Source organism: Triturus cristatus, chromosome 4_2, assembly GCF_964204655.1.
Source record: "Triturus cristatus chromosome 4_2, aTriCri1.1, whole genome shotgun sequence".
NCBI lineage: Eukaryota > Metazoa > Chordata > Amphibia > Caudata > Salamandridae > Triturus > Triturus cristatus.
In genome coordinates, this window is record NC_140586.1 from 26,236,886 (window position 1) to 26,255,070 (window position 18,185).

Here is an 18,185-nt window from a genome sequence, read left to right on the forward strand (position 1 = left end):
CAGGTCGTGAGACTTAAAAAAGGACACAAATATGTTTTGGATACCTTCTGTGGAAAAAAGGGATGGTGGCATAAGTGTGAACTACCCCAAATAGCCAAAAAAGGCATAGTACTGGGCGGGGGAAGCAGTTAAGGGGATAAACTGGATAAACAGTTTGTTTTACAGTGCAAAATATGTCGACAAATAAAACATTCTACAATTGTGACATCACTGCAGACTCCTTTAGAGGAAGTTGCGCACCCGTTCCAAATCAAACATCAGGACCACGTCTGCCTGTTTTAGACAGTAGATAAATGTTCTTATATATTGGTAGTAATTGATTTGTTCATATATTTTAGGGCCTATTGACACACAGCATTTTGCAGTACAATAGTACTATTCACATACTACAAAATGCTATACACTAACCTACATGCAGAAGATAAAGTAGGCTCAGACCTGGCAACATTTTAATAGATAATAGGAATGCATGATAGAAGACCACAACAGGGAACACCTCTATGAATAATAGCAATAGAAAGGCTTTTAGAAAGTTGGAGTAGTGCTTGCATGCCTAAAGGCAATACTCTCTCCTCCACGACAGAAAGGCTATTTTGAAGGGATGTGTACCTACCATAACAGAGGCACAAAGAAAATAACTGGAGGCTTCAATATGGAAGGATGTGGTGAGGATGGTCATCAGGGCACCAAAACATAATAAAGCAGCAGGTACCAATGGGTTAACTTTTGCAAACAATTTGCCTCCAAACTCACATTGAAGCAAACAACCTTATTTAACTACTGTGCACAGGACGGGATGGTAATGGCATTGATGGGAGAAGCAATAATCACATTAAATCTGAAACCTGGCACAACCTCGTGTGGTGTTCCTCATATCATTGATCATATATTGAACAACAAAATACTAAAGTTCTCAAGAAACACTGATAAAATTGACTTTGGATTTGTGTTGTCACCATTTTTCCAAGACATTTTAATTAATAGCTGTCAATAAAATAATTATTATAGTGCAGCTCAATTGAAAAATGTACAAGAAAATCAATCCTACCTTCAATATGGTACTGGGGGGAAACAACCTTTACAATGCAGTCATTACATCGCACTACCTTTACATAGCAGTCATTACATCGCAACATCCTTTACATCGCATGTCATTACAACGCAGCCATTACATCGCATGTCACTACAACGCACGTCATTACAACACATGTCATACGACGCAGGCATTACATCGCAAGTCAATTACAATGCATACCATTACAATGCATAGTACCCTTACACTATCCAACACTTACCCTACTGTTGCACTCACTGAATTTAGAATAGTAATTTTTACCCCTACACTATCCAACACTTACCCTACTGTTGCAGTCACTGGAGTTAGAATAGTAATTTTTACCCCTACACTATCCAACACTTACCCTACTGTTGCACTCACTGGAGTTAGACTAGTAATTATTACCCCTATACTATCCAACACTTACCTTAAATGCGATGTAATGGTATGCATTGTTATGGTATGCGTTGTAAAGGTATAATGCAATGTAATGGAATGCGTTGTAAAGGTAGTTTCTGAAAATGCGATGTAATGGCATGCGATGTAAAAGAATGTGTTGTAAAGGACATTGCGATGTAAAAACTGCGTTGTAAATGTATGCGTTGTAACGTCATACATTCGGTACTGGGTGATGTCCATTCTAGGGACCGGCAGTTTACTCGAAGCTTCCATTTGCATTTTTCCTTTATGAAATAGGGGAGCAATACTCAAGTCCCAGAAACTCCCTGGGTCTAGACATATGTGTATGCCCAGATGTTTAAAGGAATTACTAATCTTTAGTACATATTATCTTGCCATATTCCTGTGTTGATCGCAACCTTCAGAGTCATTATTGTGGAAGCCTGACTCCTCACCAAATACCTTAAACGTTCCTCATGGATCAATCATATACCCTCTAATATTCAACACCTACTTTATTCCCTAACCTTAATAGTTACTACTATGCAGATGACACCCAAGTCACTATAAAAATGGGCAGCACTGAAGACCTCTACAATTCACAACTCGATGACTGCTTTTGTGTCATAAACACATGGATGATGAATAACCATCTAAAGTTCAATACAGCAAAGACAGAGATTACGACCTGTGGACACTGGCAAAACTACGAGTTTACTGCCAAAAGGTCAGACGAACAGAAAGCACCACCTACAACAGCAAAAGAAGTTAGAAATCTAGGAGTAACCATGGAGTTAGACCTATCCTTGATACCACATGCTAACGTCACAAATAGTGCCTTTTACACAATGAAAACAATACATTGCGTCTTCCCATACCTTACACACCAACATAAACTGCAAGCCATGCTCACACTCATAAGGGCCTGATTCACAAAGGTAAACTTAAATTTTTGTGCAAGTTTACTATTTTATTTGCTATTCACAAACTACAAGGTAATAGTACGTTTACGGCTGTGGAGACTGCACTAGGAGCAGAGAATTCCACACATAAAAAGATAGGCCTTTCCTATTCTGATAGCAGGTAGATTGTGCAAATAATAGTGCTGATGTTGATGAAGTCAATTAAACTCATAGACCAAAGAAAGTGTTCCAACCGTGGATCAGTTCTTTGAAGAAATGGTTTAATGTTCAACCCTAGACAATGGGTGCACTCAAAAATTGATGAGTAAATAATCAACAATATTATCAAATATGAAATGAAAAATATAACAAAAAGATAAATAATCATAACAGATCTAAGAATTTGAAACTGACAATCATTGAACTTAATTAAAATGGTGCATCAGTATGAACTTCTGATGAATCTTGTAATACTGTAATAATTAGGATATGCATGTGCTGATTTGTATATGTTTTTAAATCACGTTTCAAATTTGATAAAAAGACCACGATTGTGGGAACTAAATTTCCCAGAAAACCAATGATATGGGTATGGGTTGTCATGTGATGAAGGTTCAGCACTTAAACATTCGTGAACTAGACCGATGGTAGACTTGTAAGTGCGTACTTGAACTAGTGTTAGGAAAGTGCCCCAAGGATTTGGCCTTCATTTAAAGCACAGAGTCCCCATGACCAGTGATGCACTATCGAAAAAAATACAGGGTGAGTGCTGAGAGGGAAGTGAACTGCGTGTATTACATTCAATTATGAATAGATTAGGGTTATAGACATAATCATTTTGTAGATTTTAGGGTTTATATTATATGTCAAAGTGATACATTGCTTAAAGACGGAGCAAATGAATGTCAATCTGGCGAATGCCACACAAGGCACAGGTGTAGTTTGTGGCAGGGCTTTCCTGGCAATACATACATTTTACATACAAGCCAGGTCTAGTTACATGCCAGCATGAAGGCACTACTTCATAAGAGTGTGCATTTGATCGGCCAGGGGCCTAGAAAGCAAACTAACAGTTTGAATGATAATGTGAACAAATGTGAGCACGATCGCCATAATATATATTAAACTCCATTTTAACATCAGTCTCATTAACAAAGCAGAGAACTGAAAACTTTCTGGTCTCTGACAGTTGAAGACTAAGTATAGTGATTACAGTCCAAGGCCCTCCTGCCCGGTACAGATCAGACATTGTCACACACAAGAACTACACATAATTGTCCCGTCCCCTCTCCCTAGAGAATCATTGGAGACTAGGATATAATAACAAGCATTCGCAATGCAATAGGTCTCGCATTTATGCGAGTTTGAGCTAATGGCATTGTAGAGCCCATACTCACCTCCACTTTGCCTCACTGCCAGCTTGGGAGCCAGGAACCGGGAGCAGAGAACAGCCAAACACCACGCATTGCCTGGGAGCAGGAACTACAGCTCCCAGGTAGCTTTGCGGCGAGGACGCCACCGACAGTCCTGCTTCGCGCCAGGAGGCGCTTTTAAGCCGCCATGGGCACCTGCAGTGCGGGACGCGCGCGGGTGCGCATGGGCGAAGCCCGGGCCAAGGGCAGGCCCGTCTGCGCCCGTCCAAGACTGGAGGAGGCCGGGCTGAGCCATATTATTGAGAACTTGGAATTCGGGACGCCTTTAGCCTTGCTCTGTAAGGTATTGTGCTAAAAGTTATATTGTTACTCTTGTGATTACATAGAGGGACCCTTAAAATGAGTAAATGCAAGCTTGGCACTGGGCAGGGAGTTGTAGGGACACTGGATGCCTTTCTAATAAGGGCGGAATCATCACTTATACATGAGATTGAACTCACTGAGCGGAGATTATCGCTAGAGCCCCAGCTCTCATTGAATCGAACAGCACCCATTGGGTCCTTTCTCCAAACCAACCCTGAAGACTCCTCTATTCAACCTAACTAGCTGCAATCCACATAAGCAGACCGTGAATCTACTGGAGTATCTGAGATAGTAGACAGACCAACAAGGTCCAATGTAACTACCAGGGGTCAAAAGGCAAAAATAAGCCAAGGCAACAGCCACGAGCTGCCACCTACGAAGAGGAAGGGTCGAGACAATGGGGCACAAAACTAAGATTGTCGACAATGATTATAGCCAGGGGCCCAGTAATGTGCCAAAGCCCGCTGTGATGACTGGAATACCTCAATTTTTGGAGGAGGCGGTGTTCTGGAGGAGGTTAGAGTCAACAGTATCAGCTTTGCTAGATCCATTGACACAAAAACTGTCTCAACTGGAAGTGAGATTAATAAAGCTGGAAGGGCTTGTTACTAGTATTTCCCCAGTTCCCCCGATAGAAGCCAATGTAGAGATAAGAACACGCCCTCTAGCAGTGAGATTGGTATAGTGGTTAATCACCTTGGAAGCAATTCTGTAAGTCGACAAGCGCATCATCCTAGGATCCAAAATAGTATAGCTCAGGCTGGATCTTCACATCAAAGAGCAGCATTCCCCTCACTAGATCATTCAGGGCTGCCGCACCATAAAGATGGCTTGAATACTACACACGCTCAGATTGTGAACCCCCCAAATGGGGCACCTTCTGTTTGGGGAGTTCTACACAAGGTGTTGGGGGGAAACTATAAGTACACAGAGTCATCGGAGAGTTGGGAGCTATTGCAAGCCCAAATTTGAAACGGCACCTTCCCCCAGAAGCAACCCCTTATACGGTTGTGTTGGCTAATGTCCCCTCTTTACTGCCCAATGCCACAGGACACTGGTCTACATTGAGGAATAAGTTGCTACACCTACTGAGTGCATGGACTGGCATATAACTAACATGCTGTCCTCTGAATTTAAAATGGCACGAAGAATAGGTTGGGTAGGCAAATCAACTAAGACATTAGCTGGTGACTGCGTAATTTTAACATTTAGGTCTCCAGGTTTGGTCCAGTCAATCCTTGATAGGGCTGGCAACTGGACCGCAATGGCGCAGGGCATTATTATTGTACCATTAGGGTATTTTTATCAACCACTTAGACCCCCATGGATTACTTCTGAGGAGGAGACAGTCACATGGGCCAGACAGCCTAGATATGCAGTTCCAGTTATCAATCGCTATGATATCCTGAATCCTTTAGAAGATATAGACTGACTGAGTTACTCGAGATCCTACTCTCAAAATTTTAAGTCTAACCTAAATGGATATCGAGGTAAAAAGGCACTCAAGCAGAAAACCACCCCCTAATCAGGCTTATATAGCTATAGGTAACAGCCTGTTATCTGCAGCCTCTAGTGAACATGAGGAGGCGGGCATGGATACTACTAAATTGGCTCCGTCCGTTTCTTCTAATTCTCATCCATATACAAGTCCAGTCCAGTTACCTATCAATATTAGTGAACGTTTGTCCAGTAAGGCTATAACAGCTAGCCCCATAGGCAACACTGACAGAATCTTTTGTAATCTTTTTTTGTGGAATATATCAGGTTTACGCTCCAAGTCGACTAATCCAATTTGGTGCGATTTTATAGCAAGACATGACATACTATGTCTTCAGGAAACGTGGGCTAAGGAACCTATTCATATGAATGGGTTCAAAACATTTCACACTCGAGCAGTTGGGGGACAAAGTGACAGGGCAAAGGGGGGGCTCAGTACCTGTATATCAAGTAGGCTGAAGATGAAACAGATAGAGCTATACAGAGAGGAAACCTTTTACCAACTGATTAAAATACATGTAAATATAAAACATTGTATTGTCAAAGTTTTATAATATTATTTCTCCAGACAAATCTGTGTCTGTGGTAAAAAAAAACTGGGTAACGATCTGAATTCTCTATGCTGTGATAATGCTAAAGACACGATGTTAATTTTGGTCGGGGACTTTAATTGTGCTTTATGCTCAATTGACGATGGTAAATTATTTGGCTTCAATGGTGAAGAAGGGATAAGAAACACTTATTTTCGACACTCTGTTCTGGGGAAGTTATTCAATGAAATAGTCTTTTCCTTTAATTTGGGTTTTGCAAATGAATTATGTGCTATACCTGTTCCTACGTGCCACACCTTTAATGGTAGAGGTCTATGTACTACCATAGATTATATATTATTGTCAAACAATCATGCGTGTAGGTTGCACTCCTTCTCTATTGATGATAACTCATTGAGTGACCACTACCCTTTGTGTATTTCTGTCCTTCTGCCTTTAACTAAATCTGTTAAGTATGACAAAGTTCATCAGGTGTTAGAAAACATAACAATTAATAAAACAAATGGATATACTTTACGCTGGTCGACGGTGGATCCTTTAGTAGTCACCAAAAAAGTAGTAACTAAGTACAAACTGGCTTTCAACACCTGCCTGAGTGAAACAGCTACTCCAGATAGCATCCTATCCTCCTTTCAATCAATATCAGGTGCGATAAGGGAGGTACTATTTGTCCAGAATCGAAATAAAGAAAAGACTCAGGGATGGTTTGACTCAAAATGTACAAGAGCTTACACCAATTTAAAGCATGAACTACACAGGATACCAAGGAATTTAAATGGGGTGAGGCAGGCAAGAATGGAATATAGGATGGTACTTAAGGAAAGAAGAGGTACCCTGAGAGATGAAGCTTGGGAATCCCTCCACAAAGCCTCACAAATGAAAGATAGCTCTGCTTTTTGGAAAGCAGTAACAACACGCTTTCTGTCTCTCAGAGGTGGTCCTTCAATTGAAATTGCCATATCTGAGGACCACTGGATTACGCATTTCTCTACGGTGTACAATGGTCAGGGCACAAATAAACAATAACCAAGGGGAAACTATTGTGGATCCCTTGACCCAGTTTACGCTGGAGGTAGTAAACAGGGCAATCTCAGCAAGCCTTGGTGCCAAGGCCCCTGGGCAGGACGGGGTTCCTGTAGATCTGTTTAAAACAAATATGACCCTTTGGGGGTCAATTATCACGCAGGTAATTACTGCTAGCTGCCGGGCCCCTTTTCCAACTACTTGGGTGGAATCCATCATTGTGCCAATTTTTAAAAAGGGGGACCGTCAGGACCCTGGGTGCTATAGGCCCATCTCATTATTGGATTCTTTGGCCAAAGTAGTTGGTCGAATAATCCTGGAACGCCTACATGATTGGGCTGAGGACAATCAGGTCCTATCCGACTTACAATATGGCTTCCAGGAGGGCCTAGGTGTAAGAAACTGGCTCTATATATACTGCACCAAAGTGAGGTACAGTGTGTATAGAGTCCGAGAGTCTCCAGAGGTAGGCAGAGGTTAAGGTTAGATAGAACCTTACTCTCTAAAGTGGTAGCTTGGTCGAGCAGTAAGGCAGTATCAGAGGACAGTGTTAAGCATTTGATGTACACACTCAGTCAGCAAATGAATTCACACACTCAAGAACTGAATTCTAGGCCAATTGTTTTTGTATAACAATATGTATTGTTGTTTATTTTTAGAACCAAGCAAGCCTGGTACAGGTAAGCATTAAATACTTTTCAGTAATAAGTTACTGGATATAGAACAGATGAAAAATGCAATAGGAATTATACTTTGTTTGATTTATAGGGGAGCAGTAGTATGCAACACTTAACAAATGCCTTACATTAAATTGAATAGGCTTTTTCAACAAATTGCAGGTAAGTTACTTTTACGATACTTTTTCTAACTCAGTGCTGGATGCCTAGATTCAGCACTGGGCCTTTTCCTGAAAACAGTTGAGAAAATATGTTTTGGTTATTGTTTCGATTTTTAAGGAATATTTCAAGTTTTCAAAACTCCACACTTAAGTCGTTTTTTCAAAAGAAAATTGTCAATGTTATTCTATGGAAGAAAAACAGGTTGTTGGTTTGCAGGTTAAGTAAACAACTGTGGGAGTTAAGATTCCGGGGTTAGACTCAGAGGTCCCCCAGGGTCAGTGATGCACTGAGATTGCACCCCGAGCAGCACTAGGGCGGCCGGGTGCAGAGTGTTGAGGCCCAAAGTTATCCTATGGAGGATAGGGGGCTTCTGGTTGGTGGCTGCTAGCTAGCAGGTCACACGGCTGTGGGAGCAAAGCTCCTAGGGTTTAGCTCAGGGCACGTTGGGGACCAAAGTAGTACCAAAGGTGCACCCTCAGCGGCACTAGGGCGGCCGGGTGCAGGGTGCTGTTTTGAGGCCGGGTGCCCTGTTGTTTCCAATGGTGAACCTCTGGGACAAAGATCCACTGCAGGCTCGGGGCCGAGAATCTTCTGGTTGCGACCACCACTTCGAGGGGTAAGTTGGGATGTCGTGGGTTGGTTAGGCACTGTTGGCTTGGGCACACAAGCCGTGGGGCGTCGGGTGCAGGGGTGCCTTGTGACGTCAGATTTTCTTACCCGCACTGGTCGCGGTGGGGGGGGGGTCCTCTGGATTGAGGGTGCAGGCTTTGTCTGGAGGCTTGAAACAGGTCAGGGGTTGCCGGCTCTCGGGTCAGGATCACTGGGGGGACCTCCTCCTGGTGTTAGTTCACTCTAGCTCGGGCCGGGGGTGGTGAGTGCAGAGTGTGCTGGGTTTGCAGTCTCTGCCTGGCACCAGAAGCTGCAGTTTAAATACGTCCGGTGTTCTCGGGAGATAGAGTCCTTGAAGTGAAGGCAGGCAGGTCCTCCAGGGTTTGTGAGGTTGCTGGCTGCAGGAGATGCTGGGATTTCGCAGAAGAAGGTTTGAGTGGAGCCAGGTTGGGGCCAAGTCAGTGGGCGTCATCCTCTTGTTAGCTTTGCACAACTCTTCAGTCCTTCTTCTTATCTTCTTTTCTTGTGGTTTCTAATCTAAGGAAGCAAGGTTCAAGGTGCCCCCTAAATACTAAATTTAGGGGCGTTACAGGTAGGTAATGGGCAGGGACTAATGGGTCCCTTCCCTGGGGTGGGTACACCCCCTATTCTGCCACTCTCCTGTGGGAGGGGGGCAGGAGCCTGTCCCTGGTTGGCTGGGTCCCCCCATCCTCAAGATGGCGGGGACTCGAGGTTGTGCTTCACCTCGCCTCCCCCACCTGAGGGGTGGATTTGGCAGAGGTGGGCACACCTCCTTTCCTCACTTGTTTTTCCCGCCGGTTCTCCCGCTAAAGTGGGGGGGGGGGACCAGTGGGGACCAGTTGCTGAAAGCAGCAATTGGTCTGGAGAGGCTCACAAAGGCGGCATGCCTTTGAAGCTTCTTCTTCGTGAACCCTGCCCTTCCTGGGGAGGAGGCTTGGCACCTCGTCCCAGGATGTGCATTGTTTCAGGCCCCCGAGAGCAGCAGGCTCTCGACCCAGGGGTCCAGAAACATGTCTGGTGGTGGCAGCCTAAGCAGCCACTCAGTCGGGTCACTAGTAGTTGGTCGAATTTCAGGGGGCATCTCTAAGATGCCCTCTGTTGTGCATTTTACATTAAATCCTACACTGGCATCAGTGTGGGTTTAATGTGCTGAGAAGTTTGGTACCAAACTTCCCAGTCTTCAGTGTAGCCATTATGGTGCTGTGGAGATCGTAATGACTCCCAGCACTCTTTAATGGCAGCACTGCACTTACAGTGCCCACGAATGGATTTGGGCACTGTAGGGGTACAGGGTTCATGCACCTGTACCCTCACCACTGGCATAGGGCACCCAGCTAGAGGGGTGACTGATGTATGCCAGGGCAGTGGTTTGTGGGCATGGCACACAGGGATGTGTGCCATGTCGACTCTTCACTTTGTTCTGCACCAAGGCACTCAGTCTGCAAAGGCAGTGTGTGGGTGTCAGGGTACAGGGCCTCTGAGGGTGGCACAATAAGTGCTGCAGCCCTTAGAGGCCTTCTCTGGTCACAGTGCCCTGGGTACCTGTGGTACCATTTACCAGGGGCTGACATGTGGCCAGAGATGCCAATTGGGTTTAGGCTTCAATGCAGTTTTAGGGAAGGAACATAGGCCCTGGCTACCTGATTAGCAGGAGCCCAGGGCACACTCAGTCAAAGAACATCAGCAATTCAGAAATAAGTGGGGGCATACCATGCAATAGAGAGGGCACTTTCTCACACTAGGGACAACTGAACAGAGTCTAAATCTAGCTATCTTTGTTGGGAATTACACCCGGGTGAAGAAGGGCAGACTGTTTTTATCTTTTGTACATCTCACCGCAGCCTTAGACTCTGTGAGCCATGGTAAGCTATGGGAGATCCTCGAGACGATGGGAGTAGATGTACAAGTTATCCACTTTCTTTTTTTAATTTTTTTATTTTTTTTATTGAAGTCCTAAGAAACAGTATAAAATTGCAAATAATATACAATTCATCGACAATATTTCATCTTGTTTAACATAAAAAATCACATAAATCTTAAAGAAAGAACAAATATCATAGACCACGCATTAAAGCGCTAATTAATAACATTGGAGTGTCCACATATAATATGCTATGAGGCATATAAAAACTACTATTTCCCATAATATCCATAACGACTCTTGAATTTTTAATCAAAAAGTTATCCACTTTCTTAAGCGTGTTTATAATGACGCTAAGGCACAAGTGCGTTTTGGTCTGGGTGGTGAACATACGGCTCCATTTCCAATAAGGAGGGGTGTTAGGCTAGGCTGTGTCCTGGCCCCCTTCCTTTTTAATCTTTATATTATTGGGCTGGGTCAGGCCCTCTTTAAAGATGGCCGAGATTTTCCTCAAATAACTGGACGTCCAATACCTGTGCTCCTTTATGCGGACAACGCAGTTTTGATGTCACGTACGCAAATAGGCCTACAGAGGGTCCTAGACAGCTTTTCTAAATTTATGAATGGCCTTGGTCTTACCGTTAATACCTCGAAGACTTTTATAATGAGGTGTGGCTGTGGTAGTCAGAGGTCCAGGGATATGTTCGTGGACGGACAGAAGATAGAGTCCACAAAGAGTTTCTCATATCTTGGAATATTATTTCATAAAAATGAGTCATGGGTCCAAGCTGTTTCAGTAAAAAAACTGGTGTTTCTAAGGACAACAACAGCCCTTGTAAATTTTTTGAAAAAAATGAGTAGGAGACCTCCAGTAGTGCTTATTAAAATATATAAACCAAAATGCATTGCCACCGCTATTTATAGGGCAGGGGTGTGGGGCTTCACAGATACTAACCCGCTACAACTGGTGGAAAACACCTTTTTAAGATACACTTTGTCTCTACTGGCTAGTACTTCTTCCTATGTTTGCCACGCTGACCTGGGGCTTCCATATATTTCTGATCTTATTAAATTGGAACCTATTCTCCTATGGCATATGATTTGGACAAAAGTAGAGACAAAGCGAAACAGGGACATTTTAATGGATAGTCTGAAATTGGAAGGGGCACTACAGATCCCGTGGGTAAGGTACGTCCGGAACTTCATGCGCAATTTAGGCCATTTAGAATACTTCACTGACCGAGTACTATCCAGACGGTCATGAGAAGGGATCTAAAAAAGGAGGGACTCCAACTATTGGATACATTAAGAATGTCGGCAGAGATTTTAAAGCCCAGTGTCCACCATAACCAGTTGATTTGAACTAATTTTAGCATGCAACCTTTTTTAATATTTGTACCTGGTGGGTACAATAAGCTTTTATTAACTAGATTCAGGCTGGGGACCTTTCATAGATTTGTAACCTTTCTAAATATGAACGATTGGGCCCGAGATTTGCAATTGTGTCCTTGTGATAACCACTCAGCTCAATCTACAATCCATGTTGTTTTATTTTGTGAATTTTATAGGGAGTTAAGGAAGTTATGGATTGTTTCAATTTTAAAATCTTTGGGGATAAGACAATGTCGCCCGGCACTCATTATATTGCAGCTTTTGGAGAATGAACATATAGCATGGAGGATAGCAATGTTTTTGAAGAAAGTACTTTATCAAAGGAAATGCATTATAATTTAAGTACTGAGACGAAGGGCGCATTGTCATAATTTTATTAAGTCTGACTTTTAGAAAAATCTGCATAAATTATTTTTCTCTCCTTTTATACCTTTTTTGTGTAATGAATTGTGTGTTTTATGTGCTTTTATGATTGTCTAAAAAAGCAATCGAAAAACGTTTTTCTTGACTTAACAATGTCTTTTATTCATGTTTTGGTTTTTAAAACATACATAAAAGGCATTGTCATTTACAAAGCCAATAACTTAAACTTGCATAAATGCGAGACCTATTGCATTGCAAATGCTTGTTGTGGAATGCTCTCTGTTTCTTTACATTTAAAGGAAAATGGGCAATCTTCTAGAGAAGCTTTGACATCTTATATATTTTGCTAGGGACTCTGGATGCTACTGCGTCTATTCTTCTAGCAATTCACAGCGCCAGGAAGTCTTCAGGCTTCTTCCATGCTTTACAAATTTACTCATTTATTAACTCACTCTATAATTACTGTAAATCTGCCTTTTTAACTCCTCCTTCTTAGAGACAATGTTGCTTTGTCACAGAGGGTGTCGGGTTCAAATAAAAATAAAAAAAAATAAAAAGACCCATGCCCATGCACGACGAGTTAAAACAAGAAACAGCAATAGAGGCCAGGCACTGAGACGCTGTTCACACTCGGAGAGACTGCAGTGCACTGGTGTTTGGTGGACCCATTGAGACTAATAATCTTCAGAATGGCCGTCCTACATTACGACAGGGTCAGTGGGAAGGGGAGAGGAATGAAGGAAGGGGGAAGCGGAACAAGAATGAGGGGGAAGCGGAACAGGAATGAGGGGAAGGGCACCAGGAATGAGAGGGAGGGAAAAAGGAAAGAGGGGGAGGGAGAAAGGAATGATGGGGAGGGGAACAGGAATGAGGGGGAGGGGAACAGGAATGAGGGGGAGGAGAACAGGAATGAGGGGGTGGGGAATAAGAATGAGGGGGAGACAAACATGCATTATTTCTTTCGATTAAAATATTCCCACTCCTATAAAGGTCGGTACTAATGTTAAAGCCTATTTAGTGATAGAAGTGAAAGTGCTAGCGAGAGTGCTTGAGGCAGGGGCTCACTCGTGCACGTCATCTCACTTCAAGCCAATGTTTGCAGAGCAGTCAATAAAGCACTGAAGGGTCCGCAGTCTGTGCTCACGAGGCCTCTGTAGGGTACAGCTCAGAGCTAGAAACAGCGCACAGCACGTGCAGACAGGCCTCGGGGAGCTGCGCAGAGGGTGACAGACCAGTGGGCACCTGATGCAGTTAGAGCACGTGCAGCAGCACCCCATAAACGCCCCATCAGGACGTCAACTCAGAGGCCTGTGTTCACAGACACTCTTGAGGAGAGTGTGATGAAACTGCGGCAGTGTGGGCTCCCCCCGCGGCTCCACACCTCTGCAAGTAAACCCTGCAGCGATTTCTAAAGTGTGAGCATGCCGTCGACACAGGATGCAAGAGCAGGGCCAGTGCCAAGGCAAACACAGCAAGCAGCGACGGGGCACAGAAGGCACCGCTGGCTCTCACCATACCTGGGTGTTGATACCAACACTCACATGTGGCCCATTAGGTGCCTGCTTTGCGTCATGGGAGTCCAGCTGACAAGGGCCGTGTCTTGGGTGCCCCATAAATAACACACCCTTTCTAAAGGCTGGCCTAGTAAGTGCTTTAGCTGTCCCGTTTTCACCTCATATAAGAAAACAAGCATTTGCAATGCAATAGATCCAATTGCATTGCAAAGGGTTACGTTTAAAACTGAGTGCGGCGCCGCTTGAAAGACACCGCGCTCGTTTTCTTTTTTTTTTAAACTTTAACAATGAGCGGGGTGTCCTTGAAGCGGTCGCTGCGCTCAGTGTTAAAGTTAAAAAATACATAAAGAAACTGAGCACGGTGTCCTTGAAGTGGCGCCGCACTCAGTTGTAAAGTAAAAAAAAACAATACAAACAGAGCGCGGTGTTCCTGAAGTGGACGCCGCACTCAACATAAATGTAAAATATAAATAAATAAAGTGAGCGCTCATTAAGGTAATTAAAAAACAAATTTTTAGAGCGCATAACGCTGCAGCCACCATTGTCCCATCAGCGTCCATTTTCTAAATAGTGCGTGCTTACCGACTAATGAAGAAGACGTGTAATGCTACAATTAAACGATCCAGTCCAGATGGGCGGTCCCAAAAGGAGACAGGGCAGTAACAAGGCGGGACTAAGAAGCCTCATTATCAATCGGAAGCCAGCATTTGGCATTAACGATGACGCCAGCCAATGAAAAAGATGGGCGGGGCTTCCACTCAACTTCTAAAACATACCGTACTACAATATGCCTCGCAGAGCGAGCAGCGCTTGCGTGCTGCAACGCTATGCGAGACCTAAAAGGGATGCTAGAATTAGGTAAGGGACTGGTCGCTAAGGGGTGATATAAGAATAATAAGCTGCAGACCCAACACCTTTGTAAACTAAGCTGGGTAACTTGTATGACAGGGCATAATAGAATTTAGGAAATTACAGTAACCAAACCTGGCTAAGTAACTTTAAGACTGCAGCATAGGCAGAGTAGTGTTGCACTGTGGATGAAATATGCTAAAGGTATTTTTAACACCTGCTCTTGTTTTTATTCTGAGATGTACACAATAATTAAGGCTCCCTGTTTTCCGTTTTTACTGATTTTTACAGATAAGTACAGACAGAAAACCATTTATTTTCCTGTCTGTATTTATTTTTAAATGTGGATAAAAACGGAAATTGGGTTGTTTTTGAGTGATTTTAAATGCTGTCAATCATGACTGACAGGCCAATAGCTGTACAGTTTGACAGGCAAGGTGATTAAAAAAAATAAGGATTTTAGTAAAGAGCTTTAAAAAGCAGTAGATTTACACAACCTTGATACTAAAATTTACATCTTTTCTTACAAGTGCATATTTTACTGTCTGAGTGTGTATTTATCATTGAAACCTATCAGGCGTTCAGGCACGAGTGCACATTAACTGATTAAATAAATGCATAAATATACACATTTCAGCTTCATTTTTTCACAAAACCTAAAATAGATATGGATAAATACAGGTAAAATTAGAAAAAAATAAATATGGATAAATACAGACGGAAATGACAAAAATATAAATACCATAAAACCGGGAGCCCTAACAATAATACCCATTATTCAGCTAAACATGATTGGTGCACAAACAACCTCCAGGCCCCTCCAGACCAATCATGGAGGTCGCCTCACAAAACGGGAAAATAGCCACAAGAGGCTGAAGTTCACCTGAGTCCCAAGATGCCTGATTTGTGTAGGGGTTGGGCCGGATCCTAGGGGATCAACCACATTGTATAGGTATACAATCATACCAGTTTGCTCACTAATAATAATGATAATGGTGGTATAACCATTAGGGGTCACTATATAGATACAGAATAGGGTCCCTCTAACAGTAGATTAGGTAATTTGGTCTTGAAGAACTGCTATTGATCTTTTTAGATGCACCAGGCAAGAAACATGTCAACCTCTTAGGGAAATACAGGCATACATTATCTCCCTTTATGTTCAAACGGCTTTCATTTTTAACCTTTGGCAGGGACCCTTTGAATAAAGTAGTTTTAAGAGATTCCTAGCTAATTTTAATATTGCTTGATTTGACCAATCACCATTTCCAGTCATTACTTGGTGTCGGGGGTGATTCCCCGTCCCACACAGCAAATTTGAGAAAAGATCTCATGCAAAGAACTCCTTCTTAGAGGCCCGTTAGGCACTGCAGCAGTGGACCAACTACGAGCTAGCCCAATGATAAAGCATGCCACCCCTAGGGGTGGGTGGGGGCTCTTGCTCCGATATTTTCTTTATCCCATCCGACCCGAGATAGGTTAGGTTACACAATTCGTGTCAACCCTAACTCTGCTTAGGAACAGAACAGTGTTTTGTAAGTCACGATAGATGTGGGAGTGCATGTGCTGGACTTTGATTACTCCCAGTTCCTTTTTTTCTCTTTATTTGGTAGATGAACAAGGCAAGAAAAATGATTGTATGTTGTAAAATACCAATTCTTGTGTGTACCCATCGTTTTCAGGAACTAGGGTGCGGCTGTATTTACAAATATTCTGTGCAGTTGAAAGTTAATGTTACAGAGTTGCCTGGCTCTTAACATTCCCTGCCAAATTATCATAACTCGTTAACAAAAGGAGTGCTATTTACCTACCAATTCTACCTTTCCCTCAAAGAGATGTTATTGGGTGTGCCCCAAAGGAGAGGGTCTCACAGCAGCAGTGCATAAAGGCCTGATTTACAGTTTGGTAGACAGGTAATCCATCACAAATGTGAGAGATATCCTGTCAGCCTCATTACAACTGTATTAGGATAAAATTACCGTATAATAAGGCACACTGGATACTAGGGGTGGGCGGAAAATTCCGTTCCGCCAGCGTAGAATAAAAAAGCAAGCCACCCCGGCTCACGGGCCCGGTCCTTGCTTCTGAAAGCAGCCAGGCCGGGGAGCCTCCTCCGGGCACACGGAGCCTAGCAAGGCCCGGGGAGAGCCTCCCCAGGCCCCGGTGGACCCCCGTCCCCAGCGCCCGGACCCTCGGCTGGCTTGCGGGACAGGGGGCTCCCGCACCCCGGGACGGAGCTCCAGCACCGGGCCCAGCTTCCGGACCTCCAGCCAGGCCGGGGAGAGACTCCCCGGGCCCCGGTGGACACCCTGTCCCCAGCGCCCGGACCCTCGGCTGGCTTGCGGGACAGGGGGCTCCCGCACCCCGGGACGGAGCTCCAGCACCGGGCCCAGCTCCCGGACCTCCAGCCAGGCCGGGGAGAGACGCCCCGGTGGACACCCTGTCCCCAGCGCCCGGACCCTCGGCTGGCTTGCGGGACAGGGGACTCCCGCACCCCGGGATGGAGCTCCAGCACCGGGCCCAGCTCCCGGACCTCCAGCCAGGCCGGGGAGAGACTCCCCGGGCCCCCGTGGACACCCTGTCCCCAGCTCCCGGACCCTCGGCTGGCTTGCGGGACAGGGAGCTCCCGCAACCCCGGGACGGAGCTCCAGCACCGGGCCCAGCTTCCGGACCCCCAGCCAGGCCCGGGGAGAGACTCCCTGGGCCCCGGTGGACACCCGACCCCAGCGCCTGGACCCTCGGCTGGCTTGCGGGACAGGGGGCTCCCGCACCCCGGGACGGAGCTCCAGCACCTGGCCCAGCTCCCGGACCTCCAGCCAGGCCGGGGAGAGCCGCCCCGGTGGACACCCTGTCCCCAGCTCCCGGACCCTCGGCTGGCTTGCGGGACAGGGGGCTCCCGCACCCCGGGACGGAGCTCCAGCACCGGGCCCAGCTTCCGGACCCCCAGCCAGGCCGGGGAGAGACTCCCCGGGCCCCGGTGGACACCCTGTCCCCAGCTCCCGGACCCTCGGCTGGCTTGCGAGACAGGGGGCTCCCGCACCCCGGGACGGAGCCGCACCCTGGGACGGAGCTCCAGCACCGGGCCCAGCTTCCTGGACCCCCAGCCAGGCCGGGGAGAGCCTCCCCGGGCCCCGGTGGACACCCTGTCCCCAGCGCCCGGACCCTCGGCTGGCTTGCGGGACAGGGGGCTCCCGCACACCGGGACGGAGCTCCAGCACCGGGCCCAGCTCCCGGACCTCCAGCCAGGCCGGGGAGAGACGCCCCGGTGGACACCCTGTCCCCAGCGCCCGGGCCCTCGGCTGGCTTGCGGGAAAGGGGGCTCCCGCACCCCGGGACGGAGCTCCAGCACCGGGCCCAGCTCCCGGACCTCCAGCCAGGCCGGGGAGAGACTCCCCGGGCCCCGGTGGACACCCTGTCCCCAGCTCCCGGACCCTCGGCTGGCTTGCGGGACAGGGGGCTCCCGCAACCCCGGGACGGAGCTCCAGCACCGGGCCCAGCTTCCGGACCCCCAGCCAGGCCCGGGGAGAGACTCCCCGGGCCCCGGTGGACACCCGACCCTAGCGCCCGGACCC